General features: G+C 43.3%; 1 protein-coding gene and 1 long non-coding RNA gene across 14 annotated transcripts in view; one reads left to right on the forward strand and one right to left on the reverse strand.

Moving 5' to 3' along the window:
- SOCS5 (suppressor of cytokine signaling 5) overlaps nucleotides 1–27715 on the reverse strand; it is a 177225-nt gene that overhangs the window by 59216 nt on the left and 90294 nt on the right. For 3 of the 13 annotated variants that reach the window (XR_010109282.1, XR_010109281.1, XR_010109292.1), the window contains exon 2: nucleotides 4430–4530. The exons of 6 other annotated variants lie outside the window; for them this stretch is intronic. The gene's annotated coding sequence lies outside the window, so the exon portion shown is untranslated. Of the gene's footprint in view, nucleotides 1–289; nucleotides 2992–4429; nucleotides 4531–18828; nucleotides 19012–27715 lie in introns of those variants that run through there. 4 more of the 13 variants (XR_010109285.1, XR_010109286.1, XR_010109280.1 and 1 more) reach the window with 4 other exon arrangements.
- LOC134728653 (uncharacterized) lies at nucleotides 36–18565 on the forward strand. Its single transcript, XR_010109295.1, has 2 exons — nucleotides 36–2057; nucleotides 2582–18565. It is a non-coding gene; the product is annotated as an uncharacterized LOC134728653 (long non-coding RNA).

The raw sequence follows: 27715 nt of genomic DNA on the forward strand, positions 1-27715 counted from the left end.
ACCCAGGCTGGAGTGCAGTGGCATGATCTCGGCTCACTGCAACCTCCACCTCCCAGGTTCAAGCAATTCTCCCACCTCAGCCTCCCAAGTAGCTGGGATTACAGGCATCCACCACCACACTCGGCTACTTTTTTTGTATTTTTAGTAGAGACAGGGTTTCACCATGTTGGTCAGGCTGGTCTCAAACTCCTGACCTCAAGAGATCCACCTGCCTCAGCCTCCCAAAGTGCTGGGATTACAGGCGTGAGCCACTGCACCTGGCCAACTAAACACTTGTCTATTTGTATGGTTTTTTTTTTTTCTCTTTGGCTTAAAAAAGTTTGTTGGGGGTGGGGAGTGGGCTACAGAGGAGATGCTTTTGAAGAGAAAAACATCACAACCCTGAAAATTCTGGGAAGGACAGAAGGCTCAGGAAACAGGCTCCCCAAAAAGGCAGCCAGGGTGCCAGAGCACGTCACCTGCTTTTCATAGTTTCTGAGCCCTCTCTGCCTGCATCATTGTGCGTTCCTCCCAGACATGTGAAGTTGGTATTATTGGAATGCCTACTTGCGTTGATGGCAGAAACGAAAGTAGGTATTATAATTCCCACTCCATAGAAAAGGAGCCAAGGTTTGGAGAGGTTAAATACTATTGATGATAAAACAACAATAGCTGCCATTGGCTGAGAGCTAATTGTGTGCAGGCTCTGGGGGAATTGCATTTGAGACATCCTCTCATTGAGTCCCTCAGCCATCTGGCAACGTAGACACAATCGCCCCCATCTGATGGCAACTCAGAGATGTTAAGAAATGAGTCCACATTTAGGAAGTGGCAGGGCTGGTTCTAGGACAGGGGTGGGGCAGCCAAGGGTCATCTGGGGCCATCTTCTCATCTCTGAAGAACAGACATGGCCAAGGGCAGAGCTCTGGCTTTCTTCCGTTTGCCTGGAGTTAGATTTATGACTTATAGGACCCATAGATGAAAGTGACAGAGAGGTAGGTTTTAGTTCAACCCCTAAAAACATTTTAGATGAGACTTTCCTTAGAAATAAGGAACACCCAAGGAATTCAAAGTCTGGATGAATCTTCTACCTGGAGTGTTGTAGAAGAGACTCCTCCTGTGCCTGGGACAGACAGGGCTTGGTCTCAGAGCTGGAAGACCATATCCTAGTGCTACCACTGACCTACTCACGTCATGATCTTGAGCCAACTACTTGACCTCTCTGAGCCACAGTTTCCACATTTGTAAAGATGGGAAAGTAAGGCCTTTCCAAAAAGAACATTGTGTGGATTCTGAAATATGAAATAACAGATGCAAAAGCACTCCTGGCTTGGCCCAGGGTTGGCATCTGATAAATACTGGCTGAATCTGAATCTAAGCCAGGTAGGGGCTGGGATCAGAGGACAGTGACAGTCCCTTGCCACTCTGAGTGTCTATGACTTCCATCACCACACTGGCCATGGGCCCTGCTTATCGTATCTGCCACAGGTAGCCAAATACCCAGGTGAGGATGTCCCCACAGGACTGAGAAGAGATCTGCTAAGAGTATTCAGTTTAACGGCAGCACCATGTCCTTGGTTCAACTTCTTTTTGTGGGGGAGCGTGGAGAGAGGAGGGGAAATTTTATGATCAGTCTGAAGTGGAAAGAAAGCTCTTATCTCATTTCCTTCTCAGAGCTACATGTGATGGCTGTGACTCGGCCGTGGACGTGCTGGGGAGAGTAACGGGAACTGACAGCGGCCTGGGCCACATTCTCTAGTCCTCTTCCCACAGAGGCGTCCAAGAAGGGGAATCGGGCCCTCTTTGCCGTGCCAAAATAAACTCGCATTGTTTCCAGCTCCATGAGAGGCCTCGAGTGAAGCAGCCTTTGCCAAACCCTAAAAGGAAGGAAGGCTGAACGGGGGGAGGGAGGGGGCCCTGGATCGGGGGATGCACCCACCACCTCGCTTTCTCCTGACTTTCTGAAAACTCCATGTGGGCAAGCTCTAAAGCAAATCTCAGAGGGCACTGTGAAAATCTGTGCATTTAGGGGAGAAAGAAAGGACTCGAACTCCCATTTGTTAAGGGTCTACTATATGGTAGGTACTTTGTTCATTAAGACTCATATTGGTGGGCTGGAGGTGCATGCAGACCAGGGTTCAAATTCTGACCCTGACTCTATTTGCTAACCACGTGACCTGGGCAACAAAGAACTCTGAGCTTCCATTTCTTGCAGGTAAAATGGGGCTGTTATGTAACAGCAATTCTTCAGAGAGGTGTTTTGAAGGTTAAGTCAGGTAATGTGGTAATGTATGTAAAGTTCTCAGCATAGTACAGGGCATATAAATACACTCAGTATACATGAGTTATTATTACTGTTATACAGCTGCTATTCATAATAACATCATCTTAAAACTTTCATGAAAATGCTGAGAGGTAGGTATTGTTAAATAAACATGACAGGTATGGAAAGTGGAGGCTCAAGAGAGGTTGAGGCACTTTTTCAGGGTCTAACAGTTAACGAGCGGTAGGCTCAGGATTCAAACTCAGGTCTGCCCAGCTTGACGGCCATATGTGTTGCACTTGCATCTGAGATGAGGGCTGACTGGGTTTTCTCATACAGATGCCAAGTTGCTCGGAGGCTGGAAAGCTGGAAAACAGCAAAAACAGAGACTGCCGGGCATCACTTTCACGGCCCAACTGCTTCCCAGACTTCATAGCCTCAGCCACCCTCCAGCCGGGCCTGGCTGACCACCAAAGCCTACGGTTCTCCTTGCCAGGCCTCAGGGCTCCTCTGTCTTTCAGCATCCATCTGGAGTGAACGTCTGCAGCGTGGGTCCCGTCTGCACCACTGGTCCCCAGGCCCTGCACAGTTGGCCTCCTGCTCCTGCATGGACAGCTTGTTGGAGCTGAGCCAAAGCAGCCTGGGATTGAAATCCTACCTCTGTCCCTCACTAGCTGGGTGACTCTGGGCATGTTACTTGCTCTCTCTGAGCCTCAGTTTTCTCATCTGTAACTCTGGAGCAAGAGTACCTAGTGAGAATTACGGGAGACAATGAAAATGACAGTAAGTGCTCCGAAGGTGTTAGCTCTCCTTCCTCCCGTTCCCTGCCTCTGGAAGTGGGTGCTCCTGGCTCTCCTGCTCACTCAAGATCATGAGGCTGTGGAGCCCCAGGCCAGGACCTATTTTTCATCCCGATATGTACTCTCTGCATGTCATCCTTAATGAAAAACGAATAACTCATGTGTTCATTTCATTAAATGCTGCCCCCACAAAAGTGTGGGCTTGTGCAATTCTCCAAAGACTGTCAGCTGGAAGATATCTCAGAATTCCTCGTAAATCAAAAGGTTTCATTTTGCTGCCAAGACAGTCAACTCTCTTTGCCTGAATAAGGCGGTGGGCGGTGCTGGGCTGGGATGGAATCGGAGACTTGCCTGCTTGTCCGGGCTTTGCCAATTACCCACACAGGAAGGGGGCAGACTGCTTGTGACTCTGGCAGAGAAATGGGTGGGGTGGGGTGCTGGATCCTACAGGGTCCTTCCTTCTCCTCCTCCGGTTCTAAAATTCTGGACTTTGAGCTTTCCTTCTCCCTCTGCCTCTCCCAACCCCCTCCCACTATGCTCCTCCCGCTCTGCTCCACAATCCCTGCCTCTCCAGTCAATCAGGTCAAATCAGCTCAGGGCAGAGTCTGCAGAGAAAAAGCATCTATGCATTCCTGGCAGAGGATGATCTTCTAATGCCCCTTAGCGCAAAAGCAGCCCTCCTTAGGGGTGAAAAGAAGGGCAGCCAAAGTCTGTGTTTCTATTGTGGGGTCCAGGAAGAGTGGGGCATTTGCTCATGGAGCTAAGGATGGATAAATTTAGAAGTAAAAAGAGGGTTCCTCTCCTGCCCCCAGCTTTGGAAAGGACTCCCAAGCCAGCCCAAAGGGGCTTTGTGGTCACCTAGTGGAGCAGATTCCAGGCCACCCAAAGGGGTCTGCACATTGTGGGTGGCAGTGGGGTGGGGAGTGCACAGGGTGAAGGTCCCAGAGGAAATTGGGCCTCTTAAAAACCAGTCAGAGCTGGTCTCTTAGGGAGGGGAGATGAGGGTTGCAGAATTAAGTTTCAATGTCTTTACTGCTGGGCTGCCCGATTGAGAGTAGGAGACAGATATAGAGGACCCAAAAGATCGCTTCTGAGTGCAGGGGTTGGGAAGGAGAAGGAGACAAAAGAAGGACAAGGACAGGAACAGAGAGAGGCGAGGGGACCAAGAGAGAAGTGAGGGGGGCAAGGGGAAGGAAGGGAAAAGGGGGCAAGAGGAAGAGAGAAAGGAGGAAAAGGAGGAAAAGGGGAGGGAGGAAAGTAGGCGAGAAGAAATGAAAACAGAAGGAAAAACAGGGAGGAAGGAAAACGTTTCCCAAAACATGTCATCTGAGTGCTTCCCTCCTTGACAAGGGGGTAGGAGGTGCGTCGAGCCAGCCTGCATGCTCACCTCACATCCTGGGTCCATCGCTGTGCCTGTCGCTCCAGAGCCTCCCCAGCAAAGGTGGGCTCAGAACTTGCCCACTGCACAACTCCAGGAACACTATTTACCTAAAACACAAAGAGAACAGGTGCCCTGGAGCTGTGCAAGGAGGTGGCACACCCTGTGTGGCTGACAAATCCCAGCAGCATAATAGGACAGGGACATAATGGAGCACTCAAAACATAGAATCTGTTGTCCCATTCACTAAATCATTAAATATGCTGTACTCTCTGTTTATACCACACTAGCACTTTTATAACACCACTGTATTCCCCATGGGAGGCTTAAAAAATCCCTTCGCTAGTTCTGAAAATAAAATCCCCTATTTAACAAAGACCTGCAACCATTAAGATGTCTATCCATCCATCTACCTGTCCATCCAGTCATCTGGAGTCCATCCTTTCAGTGACCTTTTAATTGAGGATCTACAGTGTCAGGCACTCTGCTTTAGTACAAGCATGAAAACGTCCCATTTCTTGCCCTCAGGGGGCTCATCCTCTGCTGGGGAAACACACTTAAGTAGTTTATTATATATCATTATAAGTGAAGTCATGGATAAATAAATTTACCATATTTAGCATTCTGAGTGGGATAATAATTCTATTAGCAATTGTTATCTGGGAAAAACAAGACAAAGCAAGACAAATCATGTGTGTGGAGTGACCACTACAGGTCATCTGTGATTTGAGTCCCCTATCCTTCAGCAGCAGGTGGCCTGCTCTCTCTACCTCTCAACTGTGCCCTGATCTCTTGCTTGGCTGGTGTGCCCTGAGTTCAGAATTGGCAGCTAAAATTTTATTTCCTCTTTTTATTTAAAAAATAAAATCATTTAAAATGCATAAAACATATGCATAGTTTAAAGCAGAACTCTAAAGCAAATATTAGCTGTGCATGGTGGCTCACACCTGTAATCCCAGTACTTTGGGAGGCCAAGGCAGCAGGATTACTTGAGCTCAGTGGTTCACGACCAGCCTGGGCAACATAGCAAGATCCCATCTCTACAAAACATAAAAAAATTAGTCGGGCATGGTGGCACATGCCAGTGGTACCAGCTACTTGGGAGGTTGAGACTGGAGGATCACCTGAGCCCAGAAGCTGGATGCTGCAGTGAACCATGATCATGCCACTGCACTCCAGCCTAGGCAACAGAGTGAAACCCTGTCTCTAAAATAAATAAATAAATAAGTAAATAAATAAATAAATAAAGCAAATATTTTTGTAACCACCCGTGAGATAAATAAACAGACTAGAACATCATTAGTACCTGTGAAGTGCCCCACCAGCAACACCCCAGGTCCTTCCTCAGTCAAATCTCCCTTCCTTCTCCTAGAGGTAACACTATCCTGACTTTTCTGTTAATCAGAAAAAGTCTGATTGAACCTTGCTTTCCTTTATGGTTTTACCATTTATGTATGCACCCTAAACAGTACTACAGTGAATTACAAATGCCATTTGTAAGATAAAAATGCTGAATATCTGCAAATTCATACAGCTTCATATAGTTTAACCTACTCGTCTATTTTTAAACTTGGAAATAAATGTACTGTATGCATTCTTTGATGATTTGCTTCATTTGGTCGACATAGCTATAGTTTCATTGTATATATTTTCACTGCTGAGATTTCATATAGCATACAAGCTCACAGTTAATGCATTTTACGGCTGATGGACATTTGAGTTGTTCTCAGTGTTTGGTCCTTACTGATGTTGTTGTTGTAAAGCTTTCTTGTCTCCTGGTGTGCACATGCATGGGTTGCCCTAAGATATTTATCTAGGAATAAAATTGCTGGATGACGTGGTCTTCAACATGACTAGATCAAGTCCAGTTGCTTTCCACATTGGCTGTACCAATTTATACTCCCAGAGGCATCTGCATCCTTGTCATCTCTTGGTATTACAGACTTAATTTTTCCAATCTGGGGGGTACAAAATGGTATCTTATTGTGGTTTACATTTTATCTCCCAGATTATTAATGAAGTTGAGCTTTTTGTTTGTTTGTTTCTTCACCATTTGGATTTCCACTTTTCAGACTTGTCTGTTCAAGTCTGTTACCTTTAAAAAATTGGTTTTTTTCCCCTTGATTTTTAGTTCTTTCTGTGTTCTGGATATTAGTCCTTCATTGCTTATATGTGTAGTTCCAGTTTGTGGTTTGTTTTCATCTCTTTATAGTCCCTCCTTGATCTCTCTGTCTCTCTCTCAAAAATAATTTATGATAAAATTCCAAACATATACAAAAGTAGATAGAATAATATGATGAATCTCCTTGTACCTATCACTCAGCTTCAACAATTATAATTTCATGGACAATCTCGTTTCACTTATACCTTTTCAACTTCTGCTCCTCTAGCTTTATTCGGGTGATCCACTCACCTCAGCCTCCCAAAGTGCTGAGATTACAGGCTTGAGCCACCACACCTAGCTACTTCTTTACTTTTATATCTCATTCAAGAACTCTTGTTCTGAGAGCACAAAGGTATTTGCTTCTCTCTCTTTTTTTTAAAAGGTTTGTATTTTACTTTTCACATTTAGCTCTTTATTCCAAATTAAAGAGATTTTAGTGTGTGGTGTGAAATAGAGATTCAATTTTTTCCCCCCTATAGCTCTTTTTTTCCCACCCCGGAATAATTTCTTAAAAAGTCTTTTCCCCACTCCCCTGTAATCTGCAGTCAGTCATATTGATCAAGTATCCATATATGTGTGGGTCTGCTCATGGCTCTCTCTTCTGTTTTATTGATCTATTTCTCTATGCCTGTGCTAATGTCACACTTTCTTAATTACTATGCCTTTATAATAAGTCATGATATCCGGCAGGGCAATTCCATCACCTTCTTTTTCTTATAATTATTGCATTTTCATATGAGTTTTATAATAAGCTTACCAAATTCTACATGCAAAAATGTGTTGGGATTTTGATTGTGATGCATTGAATCTACATATAAATTTGGGGAAAATGGCATATTTACAATATAGACTCATTCATCCATAAATATAGTAAGTCTCTGCATTTATTAATGCATTCTTTAATGTCTCTCAATAAAATTTAATATTTTATACAAAATTAGCATACATTTTGTTAGACTTATTCATAAATACTTCATTTGTGTTGCAAGTATAAATGATCACTTTAAAATTTTTTATTTTCTCAATGTTTACTGTTCACATATTGAAATAAACTCAAGTTTATTTGCATGTTAACTTTATACCCAGCAATTGTGCTAAACTCTTTTACTTGGTCTAATAACTTGGATTTTCTATTTACACAATAATGTTGTCTCTACATATTTAACATTTTGTCTCTTTTTCCCCAAACTTAAGCCTTAACTTGCTTGCTTGCTTTCTCACTCTCTCTTTCTTTCTCCCTCCCTCCCTCCCCCCTTCCTTCCCTCCTCCCTTCTTCTTCTTTCTCCTCCTCCTTCTTCTCCCAATAATATTGTCTATACATATTTAAAGTTTTTTCTCTTTTTTTCCAAAACTTAAGACTTAATTTTTTTCTTTCTTTCCTCCTCCTCCTCTTTCTTCTTCTTTTGAGGCAGTCATTCTATTGCTCAGGCTGGAGTGCAGTGGCACAATTGTGGCTCAATGCAGCCTTGATCGCCCAGGCTCAAATGATCCTCCCACCTCAGCCTCCCGAGTAGCTGATACAACAGGTGCGTGACACCACACCTGCCTAATTTTTTTTTTTCAGACAGAGCCTCTATGCGTTGCCCAGGCTGATCTCAAACTCCTAGGCTCAAGTGATCCTCCTGCCTTAACCTCCCAAAGTGCTGGGATTATAAGCATGAGCCACTGTACCCAGCCTTCTCTTTCTTTCTTTCTTTTCCTTCCTTCCTTCCCTCCCTCCCTCTCTTCTTTCTTTCTTTCTTTCTTTCTTTCTTTCTTTCTTTCTTTCTTTCTTTCTTCTTTCTTCTTTTTCTTTCTTCCTTTTTTTGAGACGGAGTCTCACTCTGTTGCTCAGGCTGGAGTGCAGTGGCATGGTCTTTGCTCACTGAAACCTCCGTCTCCTGGGTTCAAGTGATTCTTCTGCCTCAGCCCACTTAGTAGTTGGGATTACAGGTGCGTGCCACCACAGCTGGCTAATTTTTGTATTTTTAGTAGTGATAGGGTCTCATCATGTTGGCCAGGCTGGTCTTGAACTCCTGACCTCAGGTGATCCACCCACCTCGGCCTCCCAAAGTGCTGGGATTACAGGTGTGAGCCACCATGACTGGCCCTTTTCTTTCTTTATTGAAATGGGTAGGATTTCTCGTACAATATTAATAGAAGTAGTGATAGTAACCATGCATTTTTTTCTCCACCTCAAAGTCTCGTTGGACGAGATGATCTCTTTCCAATGCAAAGATCTTGATTTTCCTCACAATCATCTTCTTTCTGGCTCAAGCAACTACCCACAGCCTTCTAGAGTGAGACTAAGAATCATAATTTATATCCAGACTTTACGTTCTTGAGACAAGGTCTGGCACTACTGCCCAGGCTGGAGTGCACTGGCACAATCTAAGCTCACTGCAACCTCCACCTCCTCGGCTCAAGGCTTCCACCCACCTCAGCCTCCCGAGTAGTAACTACAGGAGCAGACCACCATGCCTGGCTAATTTTTGTATTTTTCATAGAGACAGGGTTTCACCATGTTGTCCAGGTTGGTCTTGAACTCATGAGTTCAAGCGATCTTCCCATCTCAGCCTCCCAAAGTGCTGGGATTATGGGCATGAACCACCCAGCTATATCCAGACTGTTGATAGTTGCATATCTCTAGCCTGAATGTAGAAGATCCTGGAGTCTGATCTCTTCTCCAATATTTTGTATTGGTTGAGTCATTTCCTCTCAAAACCCCATTCCTCCTCGAACTCCCAAGCCATTTCTGCTTCATAGTTTGAATCATAACTAATAGTCAAAAAAAAAATTGTGATGGTTGAGAGGTTGGCTGTGCCCATATCCCTTTTTGAAGCTCTCTCTGCCCTTCTTCAGGGTGAGAGAGATGGACTGTGCCTTTGTTCCCACATCCTAGCACTGGCTGAAAGAAGCGACATGTGCTATGCTACGCCATTGTCTCTGGGGTGTCTAAGTTGCATCCAGATGTGAGAACACCAGATACAGCACAACTAGACTCACCAAGATCAGCCCCTTTCACCAGGGAAGTGCCTAATGTTCTGGCCTACTTTTATTGAGGGTTGATAGAACAAACAGCTATTGGAAGAAGGTTTGCCAAATAAATATTTGAGATGGTGTTCATCGTGTTGTTCGATGTTCCCTACATAAGGATTCATATAATATATTGTGTTGGAATTAAGTGTCAGTATAGTTAGTCTCTCCTGTTGAACTAACATATGTCTGCAATGGGATTAATACTTTCTGGAATTGTCTTTAGATACATTTTCATGTCCTGTAAACCTTGTTGTTCTGGAGTTTCTTGTACATTGGAGTAATGTCTGAGTCTCAGACAGAAAGCTAGATGTCGAGAGAGTCAAGGTTTACTAAATTCCTTTGACCCTCTTTTAGCACATCAAGAGGTAGGCCTGGCTGACTACATTTTAGAAGATGATGAAGGAAAGTTTATCTCTCTATCCTCATAGACTATGGGAAGGGGAAGGGGGATAGGGAGAGAACAGGTAGATCAGGCACCAGAGCTCTTCTCTGCCACTACCATTATTACCTTCCCCACCTTCCCCACCAGTGTGTCAGGGCACAACCTAGAAAGTTGGGAGCTTTTAAAGACATGCTTTTAAAGCATGTCTGAAGGCCGCAGGGAGCGTCTGGGCTGGAGGCACCCTTCTCCAGGTACGCTGGGTCCAGGAGAAGCACCCACACGAAGGCCTGGAGGTAGCGCAGGAAGTAGGAGGTAGGGGAGCCTGAGACAGCACCTGAGCAGGTGTTGAGAGTGCCAGCAGAAAGGCAGAGGCCTGGTGACAGGACTGAGTGACCACTAGGAAAGCTGGCAGGGACCATGGGCTCCAGCGACAGCTCCCGGCACAGCGCCCCAGAAAGCAAGATGGGGCCATCCCATCATAGCAGTCATGAGCTCAGGGAGCAGGCTGTGAAGATCCAGGCAATGCCACGGGAACCCAGGGGCCTCCCTCCTGGGCTGTGCAAGACTGATAGGAATCACCTGCCACACGGGGATTCATCAGCCAGAGAGAGCAGTCTCCAAAAGGCTGACATTTACGTGAGTGAGCCAAGTTATCTATGAAAGACAATTTTGATTACTAAGTCAAGCTTGAAATTTACCAAATTGGATACAATTTAGGATTTTACCCGCCTGCTTCCCAGTGAAACTGATAAGAAGACATTCATTATAAAGAAAATTTTAGCCAGGTGTAGTGGCATGTAAGCTACTCGGGAGGTAGAGGCAGGCAGATCACTTGAGCCCAGGAGTTTTAGTCCAACCTGGGCAACACATCAAGAACCCATCGCTAAAAAAAAAAAAAAAAAAAGAAAGCAAATTGTAAAAGTTACACTTTTTCCCCACAATTGCATTGTAGTGTGAGTAAATGTTTCCCCACTGCACATCCTTTTTATGAAACTAAGATTTATCTCATTGTGGCCTCTTTTCAGCTGCAGAGCTGACTCGCATGTTACATTCAGTGACAACAAATGTTCTTGCACAAGTGTGGAAGGGGCACAAGTGTTGGAGTTTGGCTGGCCTGGGTTTGTGGCCTGGGCTGGATTGTGACTTTTGTAGACTCCAGGCACTTTTATAGTTGTGGAATCCCTCCCCCATTAAAAGATTAAATATATGTTACTATTGTGTTGGCATAAAGACGAATCTATTAATATCATATATTAAAACATTTTTTCAACCTCAATGTTCTCTTCTCTTCTTCTGATTTTAAAAGAAATTTTAAAACATTTTAGTGGGCCCCTAAGAGTATCCTGGGCCCTGCGCCTATTGGAGAAGTCAGCCCTGCTTGCACTTTTGCCTGCCCTGGACATGCCTCTTTGCCTGTCTTCCTCATCTGTAAAATGGGGTTGCTGGACTAAATGATGGAGTGCATTCAAGGACACGGCACCTGGGGTAAATAAATATGGGTTTCCTTTCTTCATCTCCATGGACTTGATTTTCTATTTCTATTTTCGTGATCTTGCTGCATATGTGGTTTTCATTGTGAGTCACCTTCAAAATTCTCTTTGGAAGTAGGTGGGGTATAAATTATAAATAAAAATTCCTTTTTACTTCCTCAGCACTTAGCACAATGCCGAGCTTTATATTCCCAATCCTTGTTTGTTGACTGTGCCGGTAAATGGCTCTCTCCCGGCCAACCTCCGCCCACCACCCTGTCCCACCCCGGCCTGACTGCTCTTGGAGGAGGCATCCTTTCTGTCTTTCTTTGGCCTCTTCTCTCTCCCTCAGAATTCTTCTTTCCTTAGTGGCCTGTGCTCAGCTGGCTGTCAGAGTGAGGAAGGTGCCCACTAAATGTCACACGGTGAGCTGGGTAATATTGCCACAGTCCCACGAGGCAGGGTGTGTGCCCTGCTCCACCCCGGAGGATGCTGTGGCTCAGCGAGGAATTGGCTCCACACGTGGTGGGACTGGGATTTGAACCCAGGCCTGTCTGGCCAGGCAGTGGCATGGTGTGTTAAGCCTCCATGGTTTGCAGTTTCCAGCAATCTGAGGGGATTTCTTGGCACTGTTCAAATCAAACCCTACTGGAAAACGTGGAGGTCCCTCGAGGTGTGTGTTCAGCTTTGTCACCGTCCCTCAGGCCCCACCATTCACCCAGCTGGAAGTTTGTGCTGAAACTCTCTTCCTAAATATTAGAGGGGAGCAGTGCCACAAGCAAGCGGGGAGGAACCGGGAGCCACACAGCTCATGCTGGAGATTCAGTGGTATGTCCATCAGGAGGGTGGCTACCAAACACATTTCCTTTATTGGCCGGACTTTAGAGTGCTCAGCTCCAGGACTTTAAAACGGCACCAGAGTATTCAATGAGCTTGTATATGTGAGGCACTTACAACAGCGCCTGGCATACGTGTCGGCTGGAGCCGAACCGAATGCACCGACTCATTCAGCGCACATTGAGCACCTACTGGGCTGCGTGCTGGGAAGATACACATGAATAAAACATCTTCCCACTTATTCAAGAGAAGGCAAAATAAAAATTGCCCCGCGATGGGATAGAATCTGCAATTAAAAAGAAGAGCATGTGCAAGTTTATTTATGTCCTATTACACAAGCTCCTCCATTCTCCACCCCCACCCCCACCCTCTCAATCTGTCGCATTCAGGGATCTGGGGCTTTGAGCATTTGCTTGAATTAAACAGATTCAATGGCATGTCAGGGTTGGGAGGAGAAATGGAGAAGGTGGAAGAATGAGATGGAGCGATTAGTTAAAAAGAGAGATGTTGGTAGTCAATGCACAGATGCCTCCTCCTGGAGAGGAGAGGAGGTCAGACAGACCTGGAATGTTCCCTTGGGAACAATCATATTATTAATAACTGTGATAACGATTCGTGCTACTGAGTGCTCCCAGTGCCAGGCGCTGCTCTAAGCCTTCACACAGATGAGCGTATTTAATTCTCCCAATCCCCTAAGGAGGCAGCTTCTATCATAAACCCCATATTAGAGCCCAGAGGCTCAGTAGGGGGCAGTGACTTGACCAAGGGCACCACCGCCAAGAGGCAGCCTCCTGCCTGGAGGCTGCACTTGTCCTGTGGCCTTCACACAGGTGCCTGTGACATTGTGAGACAGGTGAGGTCAGGGTGGGGTATACAATACCACTGCAGACTAGTTGGAGTTTAGAGCAGAAAGCAGGAGGTCGGACTGGTGGAGTTTGAATCCTGGCCCACCATGACCAACTCTGTGACCTCGGCCAATGTCTTTCTATGTCTCTGTTTTCTTATAAGTGAAATGAAGATTGAGGATGGTGATGACGACACCACCTCCTGGAGTGGTTGTAAGGCTTTAACACAACTGTGCACACATAGGGTTTAGCAGGGCCTGCCCAGACGAGCAGGATACATGGCAGGCATCCCTGAGCTCATGATTTGTCCCTAGGAGAGCTCGCCCTGCCATCATCCAGGCAGATGAGCTCAGGCTTCCAGGCTTCTGCACTCACAGATGAGGGGGCCAGCTCAGGACAGGCAGTGGGAACCACAGAGGGAGAAATGCTAATGAGAAGTGACCCCACCCATGGAGCCTGTCCCCAAACGGATGAGCATGTTGGGAAATGTGCCCAAGTGTGGCAGGAAATGCCTGTGGAAATGCCTTGGACAGGGGCAGCCGATGACTGGCCACGGGGACACTGGAGGACATCGCCTGGCCTCTGCCTCCAAGCAGGGCACCGCCTGGCTGGGGACAGAAGACTCTTCACACGAACCAATGAGTGGCCCAGGCGGGGTCTTCCCAAGGGTCACCTGCAGCGTGTGGTTCTGGCCATCGGCAAGCAGAGTGACCAGTGAGCCGTGGGCTGGGAGCCTGTATGGGCAGAAGGCCAAGGGGCTGTAGGAGGTGGCATGTGTGTGGGATGCTGTGACTCAGCCACTCACCCCAAGGACTAGCTTCAGGTCTGCTTGCCCCACCTTCGCTTTTGACCAGGCATTTCTGATTTTCTCTCCTTTTCCTCTTTTTGATGAGGGGCAGCTCTGTTGTCATAAGTGAGGCACAGCCAAGGCCAAGGTCTTCCTTTCCAGAGCTGTTCTGGGCTGGGCCGACTCTGCTATTTGAATATACAGGGCTCATTCTACAGTATGCCAATAAATGTGCCCATGAAAAAGAAGACCTTTAGCGATGTGCTCATGCAGATGATTCTATCCCACCTGTCACAGAGGGAGGCACGGCAACCATCTGCTAGATTCTCTATTCCCACCCCACCCCTTACATTTTTAACCACATATTTTCACAGTTTGCCTTACTTATTTAAATCTGTTATTTAGAAAGACACATGTATTGCTAAGTAAAGAAATGGCAGCTTTTGCCCATTGAAGCCTGTTCTTCCCATATTCTGTAGCTGGCTGGGGTCCGCTGAGAGACCCTTATATGTGCAAGCCTGGGTGTCCTTTAACCAGGCTGGATTTAGGACTGAATCCACTCCGGATTATCGAGTGCTCTGTACTAGAAGGGGAGGAGAGCTGACACTTAATGTGACTTATCTTTCAGAGTAACAGTGAGACCCCAATCTCTTGGTCTCTACTGTAGTGGACGTGGATCCCTCCTTTAACCCGGAGACAATACTGTATGTCCAAATGCTATGCTCTTGAAGTCATGCTGCATGGCCAGACCATTGATTCAGTTATTTGGCACCTATTGTATGCCACACATTGTGTGCCAGGCACTGGCAATGCCTTGGGACGAGATGAAGTCCCCACCCTCATGGAACTGACACTTGTGTGGGGAGAGAAGAGCTAGAAAGCCCAACATGGACAAATTGTGTTAAGTGCCCTGAAAGGAACAAACTGTGATAGAGAATGGAGAACAGCAAAGAGGACCAGGGGGAAGGAGGGCCCACAGAAGAGTGATGTGGAAGCCAGGCCCTAGCCGGGGAGAGGCAGGAAGAACTCAACACGTGCAGAGGGAAGGCGAGGCGAGTGCAGTCCGGAAGGAGAGAGAGCTTCACATTACCTGGGAAGCAGGAGAAGAATCTGGCCCTGAGCCTCCTCTCTACCTCCTACCTGCAAGCCCCGGGGTCCCCCTGGCCTTCTCTGTCTTTGCAGCTCCTTAGAGTGGGAAGGACCAGGCCTTGTGCCTCTGCCCATGGCCAACAGAGCTCCCTAGAGAGCCTGGGCTGCCCGCTCACCCAGTAGTTCCAGGCCATGCCAGAGCCTGCACCTGGCCAGAGGCCCAAGGAGTTCTGACACCTCCCCCAGGCCACACGACTCCCGCCCCACCACACCCCACTCGAGTAACAGAGCTTGCAGCCTCACAGCCACTGCTGCCATCTCTTTGGGCCTCTGGTCACCTCCACACAGCCTCATCACCCTGATCATTGCTGCTGCAGCTACAAGGCACCGCTCACTGCCCTGCCAGGCCTTCAGCCTTCAGCACGCTGTCAGGAATATGCTACTGCCTATTCCCCTTCTTTCTGGTGACATCTGGTGACTTCTTTGATATCTCTTCAAATGCTGCTCCCTTCTACACCCCTCTCCCACACTTTCCTGCCTCCTTCCCCTCTGTTCCTGGCACTTCACTATAAGGCTTACTTACCCTGCTGTTAGCTATTTGAGTCTCTCCCCGGCTTCCCAAGGGCAAGGTCTGAATCACTTTTATACTTGCAGTCCCAGGAGCTGATGCAGAGAGTAAATCATCAATACAGCTTTGTTGAATAAATTCTTCGTGTGCCCCTTAGAATAATAATCTCCTTCATGTATTCAGCATTTAACAAGCTCATCTAAAACTTTGTGCCATTGTATGCTTGCAACACCGTAAGACTAGGTGCTAACCTGCTGCACAGGTAGGGAAATGTGGAGAAAGGTTACATGATTTATGTTAGATCGCACACAAATTGGTGGCAGGGCTGGGTCATGGTCTTAATATCCTTACTCTTAGTTCACTGCTCTTCATTAACTTCAGAGCACTCAAGCCTGGAGTTAGAGTAAAAACACATTTCTCAGTAATACATCTTAAGATATAAGCTGAGGACATACCTGTTTTAACACAAATTTAAAAAAAAAACTACACTATATTTGATCTTAGACTTCCCAAGCCAAATAAGTACATTAATTAAAAGTACACTATAAGATATGAGGTAAGCCTTTATTGAGCACCTATTATATACTGTTATATATGGAACTCAGTATTCTGGGAGACACAAAAGAATTACAAGACTCTCTTACATAGTACTCACAATTATTCAGGGAAAACGACCCAGGGACAAACACAGCAAATGGAGATAATGTATGGGTGGGTAAATGCAGAAGCTCTTGGAGCAGAGTTGTTCCTGAGGGGCCCATGGAGAAGGCTCTGGGAAGTCATTCCCATCCATGGGACAAGAGGAGTGATAGCAGAGAGGAGACGTGGGGATGAGGAGTAGGGGTGGGAAGGTGCACAGGACAAGGGGGCGGCCCAGGGGCTGGCCAGAGGGAGGGGCTTTATAGGAACACTCGTGAGAGTGCTCCTCTGAGGATCAGAGAGGACCTAGATGTGCTTTTCAGGGATGTCTCATCACAAGTAAAGCATGACTCTTTCTCAGTTGCCAGAAACAGTTTTGAGAATAACAAACTCAATCTCTGGCATCAGAAAGGGTGCCTCATCCCCAGGGATTCTAAGAGGGTAGGATTTGTCTTTCCAACTCAGCTCAGCTTAACTCAGCTCAGCTCAGCTCAACTCAGCTCAATTCGGCTCCGCTCAGCTCAACTCAGCTCAATTCGGCTCAGCTCAGCTCAACTCAGCTCAATTCGGCTCAGCTCAGCTCAACTCAGCTCAATTTGGCTCAGCTCAGCTCATTTCAGCTTGGCTTAGCTCAACTCAACTCAGCTCGGCTCAGCTCAGCTCAGCTCAACTCAGCTTAGCTCAGCTCAGCTCAACTCAGCTTAGCTCAGCTCAGCTCAACTCACCTTGGCTCAGCTCAGCTCAACTCAGCTCAATTCGGCTCAGCTCAGCTCAACTCAGCTCAATTCGGCTCAGCTCAGCTCAATTCGGCTCAGCTCAGCTCAATTCAGCTCAGTTCAGCTCAGCTCAGCTCATTTCAGCTTGGCTCAGCTCAACTCAACTCAACTCAGCTCAGCTCAGTTCAGCTCAACTCAGCTCAGTTCAGCTCAACTCAGCTTGGCTCAGCTCAGCTCAACTCAGCTCAGCTCAGCTGAACTCAACTCATCTCAGCTCAGCTCAGCTGAACTCAACTCATCTCAGCTCAGCTCAGCTGAACTCAACTCATCTCAGCTCAGCTCAGCTGAACTCAACTCATCTTCACTCAGCTTAGCTCAACTCAGCTCAACTCAACTCAGCTCAACCCAGCTCAGCTCAACTCAGCTCAGCTTGGTTCAACTACGCTCTACTCAACTCATTTTAGCTCAGTTCAGCTCAGTTTAACCCGGCTCTTCATATTACCTGTCAGTCATGGACCATCACTTCCTATCCCCAACTGCCACAGACAAAGCTAGTGAAGTAAGACACATGAACAGAGGTTCCTATCTCCTCTCTGTCCAAACCGCAATCATGACATCCACTCCCCATTACCTCCATCTTCTCCCATTGCAGGTGCTCATAACAACGTCCAAGGACCCAGCTTTGTTAGTGAATATGGAATTTGCGGGATGGTTGGCAAAGGCTCCAGCCCTGATGGAAAGCCCTGGAGGAAACTCGGCTCAGCTGAGAGTGTGATGACTCTCCTCCCATTGCAAACTGAGACCATAGTGAAATGGACAGAAGGAGAGAAGGGGTTGTTGTAGGCTGATGGCCTTGCCTGCCTGGCCCCAACTGACCTGGCCATTGAAGTTGTGCTGGAACCCAGGCGAGTGTCCAATGTGTCCCTAGGTGAACTAAGGTTGTAAGGAGGTTTCTGAAGGACACGTAGGGGACTCATGGAAAAGCAGGTTTGGTGGGGGCCCTTCTCTATTCTCTCTTTCAAAGCCATGCCTTGGGCTGGTTCAGGGCACCAGGCAGGGCTCTGCTTCTTTCACTCTGTCCTCAGGCAACACTACTGCATTTCAGCAGCTCTTTAACCTCAAAGACCTGTGAGTCAGTGTAGAGCAGGTCACACACAGAGCAGGTCACACACAGAGCATCTCTAGTTGAGCCCACTGGCCTCATCACAATGCCTGTGAGCTGTTCATGGGCCTGTAGAGTTCATGCCCCTCCTCATGTGTCAACACAGGAGCTAGTCCACGCTGAGGAAAACATTTATTGTATCTTTCCCCAATAGAGTTTCTGTGGAGAGATTCCCCACCTATTTTCATAACTTCTCTCAAAGTTTGACAGCCTTTGCTCAGCTGTAGCCTGGACCTAACCTTCTACTACAACACAAGCCAGTTCTCTTTGGTCTGATCCTCAGAGACAGACCCTTGAGTGAGAAACTCCAGGATGTACACCATCACATTGGGAGTGGGAAGGTGGAAGAGAGAAGAGACAACAGAAAGGGGGAAATGCCTACAGCCACTGCAAAACCAACAAGCAGAATGGTGGTAGAGACTAGCCTGGCCAACATGGTGAAACCCCATCTCTACCAAAAATACAAAAATTACCCAGGTGTGGTGGTGTGTACCTGTAATCTCAGCTACTCAGGAGGCTGAGGCAGGAGAATCACTTGAACCCTGGGGGTGGAGGCTGCAGTGAGCAGAGGTCATACCTGGGTGACAGAGCAAGACTCTGTCTCAAAAAAAAAAAAAAAAAAAGAAAACCCCAAACCATTTGTGGAGTATGTATTACATGCCAAGCACTATTCTAGGCATCATGAACATACATGAATACAAACACGTGGACAAATAGCTCTGCCTCACTCACTTCAGAGTTGTTCACAGAGTCACAGCTGCAGTGGAGAGAAGCAATTATGCACAGATGGGTAAGAGAGCCCAGGGATGCTGAGTGACATGCTTTTGGTCACCCAGGAAGTTGAAAGGCAGAACCAGGTGTCTCATCTGTTGACCTCTCCTTGTTATTCCTCTCATGGTTGGAAGTAAGCATTTCCTAGGAAGACAAAAGAATCTTTTATTTTCTGGGTTCCTAGCCAGGAAGTCCTGTTCACTGCTTTGGAGGGGTTTTCCTTACCCAGGGAGACCCTGGCAGGTCAGCCCTTGTGTTCATGGTGCCTGCTTCTTGCAGAGAAAGTTATGTTCCTGGACCTTCATCTTCTGGAAGTATGTAAATGCATGACATGACTTTTTTTTAATGCTTGGCATTTATGAGGTCTTTTCCCCCTGAGGCTGCCCCACGTTCTGAAATGTGAACATGGTAGGCAGGATGGATACATTTTTGGAGCAGTAAGTACAACCAGATGTGTGGACGGGGCTGAAGAAACACACCAAGCTTTTATGAGGGATGCAGAGCTCAGAGACCCAGCCTGTTTCTCTCCTCTCAGGGGAAATTAGTTTAAAACTGGCAAAAAAAAAAAAAAAAAAAACACAGGTCAAGGTGTTACCTGCATACCAGTTTCACATACCCCCTGCCAGACTGCGAACCTGGTCTTGCACCCATTCACCCAACTCTCAGTGACGGCAGATGGCAGCCAGGTGCTGACACAGTTCTCTCATTTCACTCCAACAATACCACCCAAGAAATGGATGAGGAAGCTGAGGATCAGTTTGGCTAGGTAACTTGGCCAGGGCAACACAGGTAGGCAGCAGGAAGGGCTGAGATGCAAACCAGGACAGCTAGGCTGCAAAGGCAACCACACTGTCTTTGCAGACCAGCTTCTTTCCCCCAGGGGCTCTCTGTCCAGTGGCAGAAGATCTACAGGGTTCCAGCAAAGATGGCAGGCTCCATCCCAGGCAATGAGAAACAACTCCTGGCAGTATTGTAGCAGCCAGTGGTGAGGTTTCAGTGGAGAAAAAGTAGTACTCATCCCTGCAGAATTCGAAAGCAGTGGTGAAGCAAGACATAGATGCATGAAACGAGTTGTGAATGACACATGTTACTACACAACCATGCTTAATTTTGGAGAAGCAAGTGGTGGATGCTTTAAGGGTTCTGCACTGTGACCTGGAGTAACCTGGAAAACATTCAGGCTAGAAGGATTTAAGCTGCGCATTGAAGGATGGGAGGAATTTGGAGAGGCAGAGAGGTATGAGAAGCACATTACGCCGAGAGTGTGTGAAAAGAGCAGGAACACAGAGAGAAATTAAAGAGGTGGTGCTGGTGAGATGAGAAATAACATTTGCTAAGCATTTATTGTGTACCATGAATGGTGCTGGGGGCTTCAGCATATTATCTCACTTATTAAATCAACTATATTTAGTTTTAATTTACATATATAAGAAAATGCACACATTTGAAGTGTACAGTTCAATGAGTTTTGGTAAATGTATATACCTGTGTAATCATCATTACAATCAACATACAAGACAACATTCTGTACCTGCAGCTCCCCTTGTATGAATTCAACCAACTGCAGATAGAAAATATTTGCAAAAAAAACCACAATAAAAAATAACAATACCACGCCTGTAATCCCAGCTATTTGGGAGGCTGAGGCAGGAGAATCACCTAAACCTGGGAGATGGAGGTTGCATTGAGCCGAGATCATGCCACTGCACTCCAGCCTGGGCTACAGAGTAAGACTCTGTCTCAAAAAAATAAAAAAAATTAAAAAAAACCCAACAATACAAATTTTAAGAACAATAGAGCATAACAACTATTTCCATACCACTTACATTGTATTAGCTATTTTAAGTAATCTAGAGATGGTTTAAGTATACAGAAGGATGTGGGTGGGTTATATGCAAATAGCACACAATTTTATATAAGGGACTTGAGGACCTGAATTTTGGCATTGGCTGGGTTCCTAGAAACAACCTCTTTGGTGGATATGAAAGGACAACTGTATGCATTTCCATCATTCTCAAATGCCATCATTCTCATGTTTTTTTTGTGTGTGTGTGATCAGTCACCAGTTCCCTCCCTCCAGCCAATCACTGATCTACTTTCCATCACTGTAGATGAGGTTTGCTTTTTCTAGAATTCACATAAATAGAATCCTATAGTAAGTGGTCTTTCATGTTTGGCAAGTTTGGCTCAGCATATTTCTGAAATTCATCCATGTCGTTGCATGTATCAGTAGATGTTCCTTCGTAATACTGAGTAGCATTCCATTGCAAGGCTATCCTCCTGCCTATTCGTGAACATTTGAGTTGTTTCCAGTTTAGGGGGTTAATGAATAAAGTTTCTATGAACCTTTGTGTGCAAGCCTTTGTGTAGGCATGTTTTGATTTCTCCTGGATAAACATGAAGAGGTGGAACTGTTGAGTCATATGATGAGTGAAAAATTTTATAACAAACTGATGAATTGTTTTCCAAAGTTCATTAATCATTTTATATTCCCAACAGCAATGTATGAGACTTCAAGTTGCCCCACTTACTTGTCAACACTTGGTATTGTCAGTCTTTTTAAATTTTGCAATTCCAGTAAGTGTGTAGTCGTAGTTCGTTGTGGTTTTAATTTGCATTTCCCTGATGATTAATAATGTAGAGTATCTTCTTGTGCTTATTTGACATTTGTATATCTTCTATGAGAGTCTGGATTTAAATTAGTTTAAAATAATTAGCCCACTTTAAAATTGGGTATTTGCCTACCAATAATTGACTAGTAAGAGTTCTTTAGGTGTTCAAGATACAATTCCACTGTAAGATACATGTATTACCAATATTTTTTCCAAGTCTGTTGCTTTTTTATCTCCTTAACGGTGTTAAAGAGTAGAAAATTTTAATTTTTATGAAATCAAATTTATCAATTTTCCTTTTATAATTTGTGTTTTTTGTGTCCTATCTAAGAAATCTTTATCCATCCAGAGATGGCTGAAGTTTTCTCCTGTGTTTTCATCTTGCTGTTTTACAGTGTTAGCTTTTACATTTAGGTCTATAATCCATTTCAAGTAAACTTTTATGTGGTGTGGGGTAAGGGTCAAAGTTTGTCTTCTTCTATATGATATCTTATTGTTCTGGAACCACTTCTTGAAAAGAACATCCTTTCCTCATTAAATTGCCTTGGCAACCTTGTTGAAAATCAATTGACCAAATAAGTGTGGGTCTATATTTGGACTCTATTCTGTTCTATTGATTTATATTTCTGTCCTTATGCCAATACCAATAGTCATGATTACTACCGTGAAACAAAAATGAAATCCAAAGCTCCCTGACTGACTAAGCAGACCCCTTTTGGCCAAAGAGACCCCCAAGAACCTTAAAAACTAAGTTTTCTGGCCATGATGAGATGGGAGGTTGGTCATGCCTCATTTACCCTCTCCCTTGCTGACCACCATTAGACTTTTTCCCTAAGAGTTAAACAGAAACCAGCCCTGGAAAACAAGAACAGAAGACTCACTCAACAACCTGGTACCTTGGCCAGACTTCCCTCCCCTTTCAGTTTCAACAGAACAATCAACCAGCATTCCTTCCTGATAAGAGACTGCTGACCACGGACTGGCTCTGGCGTGTCCACGGAGGCTGCACACAGAGCACCTGGGTGTCCTTCGTTTTAACTTTTGATGTGTACAGCCTAATTTTACCGCATTTTAATGTTAAGTTTCCCCCCAAAGTGAACATGGGACATACATAACACGTTTGCTTACTATGCATGCGTGCAACGTCCCCTCATGCATATTCATAGCCCTTCCTGTAACCTGTTAAATATGTATGTCTATCCAATTGACCAAGCATGAGACTCCTGTAACACACTCCCTCCCTCGAAATGCCTGCTTTCAGTCTCTGCCAGAGGCTATGCCTCCAAGTCTTCAGGTTGCAACCCTTTATAAGAAATAAAGTTATCCTTTCCAAACTTACAAATTTTGTGATTTTAAGTAAACACTACTATTAAGTCTTGAAATCAGGGCATCTAAATTATGTAATGGTATTTTCTTCTCATTTTTTTCCTAGCTATTTAAGATCTTTAGTATTTTCTTATAAATTTTAGAATAATTTCCATAAAATAATAATTTTGTAGAAATTTTATAAATTTCTATACAAAAGCCTGCTAGGATTTTGATTGGGATTGCATTGAATCTATAAAGCAATTTGGGAATAACTGACTGTTTTTTTCTGTTTTTGAGACAAGGTCTTACTCTGTCACCCACGCTGGAGTACAGTGGTGTGATCATGGTTCACTGCAGCCTCAACCTCTTGGGCTCAGGTGATTCTCCCACCTCAGCCTCCTGAATAGCTAGGACTACAGGCACATGCCACCATACCCAGCTAATTTTTTGTATTTTTTTAGAGATGGGGTCTTGATATGTTACCCAGGCTGGTCTTAAACTCCTGGACTCAAGTGATTCACCCACCTCGGCCTCCCAAAGTGCTGAGATTACAGATGTGAGCCACTGTGCTGAGCCTGACACTTTAAACACTATTATTTGTATTCATCCAAGTTCTCCAGAGAAACAGAACCAAAAGGATGTGTGTGTGAGCACATGTGTATGTCTTAGTCCTTTCTAGCTGCTGTAACAAAGTAACTTAGACTGGGTAATTTATAAACAACATAAATGTATTGCTGGAGGCTGGGAAGTCTAAGAACAAGGTGCCAAAAGATTCAGTGTCTGGTGAGGGCTTGCTTTCTGCTTCAAAGATGGTGCCTTCTTGCTGCATCCTCACATGATATAAGGGACAAACAGGCTTCTCATAGCTTCTTCTACAAGGTAACTTTTTCTACAAGACCTCATAGCTTCTTCTATAAGGTCACTAATCCCATTCAAGAGAGTGGAGCCCTCCTGACCTAATCACCTCCTAAAAGCCACATCTCTTAATACTACCACATTGAGAATTAAATTCTAACATGATTTTTTTGGGGAAATCAACATTTAGACAATAGCATACATATATTTATTTAGAGAGATTTATTCTAAGGAATTGACTTATGCAATTATGGGGGCTGGCAAGTCCAAAATCTGCAGAGAAGCCTGGGAGGCTAGAAATCCAGAGAAGAGCCAACGTTGCAGTTCGAGTTCAAAGGCCATCTGCTGCCCAAATTCCTTCTTGCTTGGGGGAGGTTAGTCTTTGTTCCATTAAAGTCTTCAATTGATAGTATTAGGCCCACCCACATTATAGTGTATAATCTACTTTACTCAAAGTCCACTGATTTAAATGTTAATCTCATCCAAAAAGAAATCTTCACAGAAACAGCCAGCCAGTACACTGACTAGCCCTCCAGTACAATGTTGAATAGGAGTGGTGAGAATTGATATCCTTGCCTTGTTCTTATTCTTGGGAAGAAAGCATTCAGTCTTTACTATTATGGATGATATTAGCTATAGGTTTTCCCTAGGTTTTCTTTATCAGGTTGAGGAGATTCCTTTTTATTTTCAGTTTGGTGAGAGTTTTATAATAAATGATGCTGAAATTTGTCAAACATATTTTCTGCATCTGAGATAACTGTAAGCTTTTTATTTTTTACTTTGTAAAGATGATGAACTACATTGATTAATTTCTGAATGTTAAATCAACTCTTCATGCCTTAGATAAGCCCCATTTGGTCATGATGTATTATTTATTTTATATATTGCTGGATTCTTTATGCTAATGTTTTGCAGGAAATTTTTGTCTGTGTTTATCAGGAATATTGGTTGGTAATTATCTTACAACATATTTTCCTGGCTTTAGTATTGGTAATGCTGGACTCCTAAAATGAACTGAGAAGCTTTCCTTTCTCCTATATTTTCTGAAAGAGTTTGTGTAACATTTGTGTTTCTTCCTTAAATGATGGATAGAATTTCACCAGTGAAGCTGCCAGGGGCTATATTTTCTTTATGGAAACTTGTAAATCAAAAATCGAATTTTTAATAGATATAGGGCTACTTAGATTTTCTATTTCTTCTTGATTCAATGTCGGTAATTTGTATCTTTCAAGAAATTTATTCATTTTCTCTGCATTGTCAAATTTATTTAAAATTGTTCATAGTATTTCCTTATTATTCTGTTTATAAGATCTTTTAATTTATAAAGAATTCCTGATACTGGTAATCTATATTTTCTCTCTTTTTTTCCTTGATCAGTCTAGCTAGAAGTTTATTACTTTTATTGATATATATGAAGAAACAGCTTTTTTCATTGATTTTATTCTATTATTTGTTCATTTCATTGATTTCAATCCATTTCATTGATTTCTGCCTTTATTGTTTCTTTTGTTCTACTCACTTTAGGTTTAATGTACTCTAATTTTTCTACACTCTTAAGCTAGAAGTTTAGATCACTGATTTTAAAGCTATTTTCTTTTCTAATATAAGCATTTAAAGCTATAAATATCCTTCAAACACTGCTTAGCTGCATCTCACAAGCTTTGACATGTTGTATGGTCATTTTCATTAGGTTCAAATATGTTTCCATCCCCTTTGTGATTTCTTCTTTGACCTGTGGCTTATTAGAAGTGAGTTTTACATTTCTAAGCATTTGCATATTTTCCACATCTTTCTGTTACTGATTTATAATTTAATTTCAAATTAGTATGACCATTCATATTAGTATTCGTACTCTGGATTATTTAAATTATTGTAAGTTTTTTGAGACTTACTCTCCATCTCAGCCTATAGTCTATTTTGGTAAATCTTCTATGTGCACTCGAAAAAGTGTGTCTTCTGTTATTGTCAAGTGAAGTGTATTATATATGTCATTTCTGTCAAGTTAGTTGATAGTTTTAAGTCTTCTACATCTTCATTTGTTTTCTGATTATTTGTTCTATCAGTTACTGAGAGGAATTTTGGGATCTCCAGCTACTTTTGTGGATTTGTCTGTTTCTTCTTTCAGGTCTGTCATTTTTTTTGCTTCATGTATTTTAAAGTTTTCATATTGGGTACATATACATTTTGGATTGCTTTGTCTTCTTGATCTATTGACCCCATTATCATTATGAAATGTTTCTCTTTATCCACAGTACTACAGTATTCTTTGTTCTGAAGTGTACTTTGATATTAACATAGTTACACTGGCTTTTTAAATAATTAATGTTGTGCATGGTATTACTGCATGGTATATCTTTTCCCATCCCTTTCCTTTAATCTAACTGTATCTTTATATTTTAGGGTTTTTTTTTTAAAGAGTGTATAGTTGGGTCTTGCTTTTATATCCAGTCTGACAATCTATGTTTATGAATTATAGTGTTTAGATAATTTACACTTAATGTGATGATTAAGTCAGATATATATCTACCATCTTGCTACTTGTTTTCTATTTGTCCCATCTGTTCTTTGTTCCCGTTTTATTCCTTTTTGTCTTCTTTTGCATTCATTGTACATTTTTTAGTATTCTACTTTATCTCCACTATTGACTTGCAAAATATATCACCTTGTTTTATTGTTTTTAGTAGTTGCAATAGGGTTTAAAATATACATAATTAATATATCACTTCTACCTTCAAATAATATTATACTAATTCACATATAATATAAAAACTTTCCAAAAATATACTTTCATTTTTATATTGTTGTCATACACTTACTTTACTGCTGTATGTTATTAACATCACAATATATTCTTTTGTTTTAAATCACTGTTTTAAAAACTAATTTTAAATAAAGGAAAAGGAAAAAAGGCCTTTTCTTTTTATCCACATATTTGCCATATCCTAGTCTCTCCAGTTCTTTGTGTTGATTCAAGTTTCCACTTGACATCATTTTCCTATTGCCTGAAGAACTTTCATACTTTTTAAAGTCAGGTACTACCAGAAACAAGTGCTCTCATCTTTTGTCTATCTGAAAAAGTCATCATTTCACCATCATTTTTAAATTGGGTTTGTGCCATAATCTTAAAAGACATAATCCTAAATGCCATAATCCTGTTAAAATTCCAAGAGATCAAAATCCCTAAAGTCTTGAAAATCATAATGCTGAAACATTAAAGTCTGAAAATCTAATTTTGGGAAAACTAATTTCAAAAAATTCTTTAAAGACATTTATTTACATTTTTAAAGAGAGATTTACTTGAGAAACATATAAAGACATAACAGAGCCCTTCATACTTTACCCAATAAAATAGGCAATCATAACATACATATTTTTACAAGCATAAACTCTCAGGTATACTAACAGCAGTCACACGGATGTAACAGTTATAAGCAGATGAATCACATTCATAAAGGAATAGGTGAAAAAGCAAAATGTATAAATGCTTATCAGTATGGTCGGTAATTGTGTGCACCCAGCTTTATAACTGCTGTCATTTGAAATAACATGATGGGCAACCTAAGTCTTTTGATGATATTAATCAAAAACCTCGGTGGGTCACCATTGTATATGAAGTGACCCAAAGAGCTAAGATTTTGAGACATTTTATCCTTCTCAAGTGCAGATGTACAAAAAGAACATCTTTTCATTTACTGAGGAAGTTTCAATATTTTACATACGTGGGCAATGCTTATACAACAAAGTCAATGCTGTGATAATGCATTTTTGTGAAATTACATTTGCAAAAATGTCATAAAACAAATTAGAACTCACTAAAAGTCTTTATACAATTTATACTTAGTACTGGAAATGATGTGAAGATGAAATACATAGCATAGCAAATTGGTGCTATGTGTGAAGGGGCAGAAATCACACACAATTGAATAATTTAGCAGGGGAGATTTCTTGTCTTTTTTGCCTGCATTTTCACTTCTATGATCTTTGAAACACTCATTGAACTTGCATTTGGAGAATGGTTATGGTGTACAAATTTTGTAAGTATATGATGTCCTTTTGAAATTCTGGTTATTGCT

Source organism: Pan paniscus, chromosome 12 (assembly GCF_029289425.2).
Source record: "Pan paniscus chromosome 12, NHGRI_mPanPan1-v2.0_pri, whole genome shotgun sequence".
NCBI classification, from domain to species: Eukaryota; Metazoa; Chordata; class Mammalia; order Primates; family Hominidae; genus Pan; species Pan paniscus.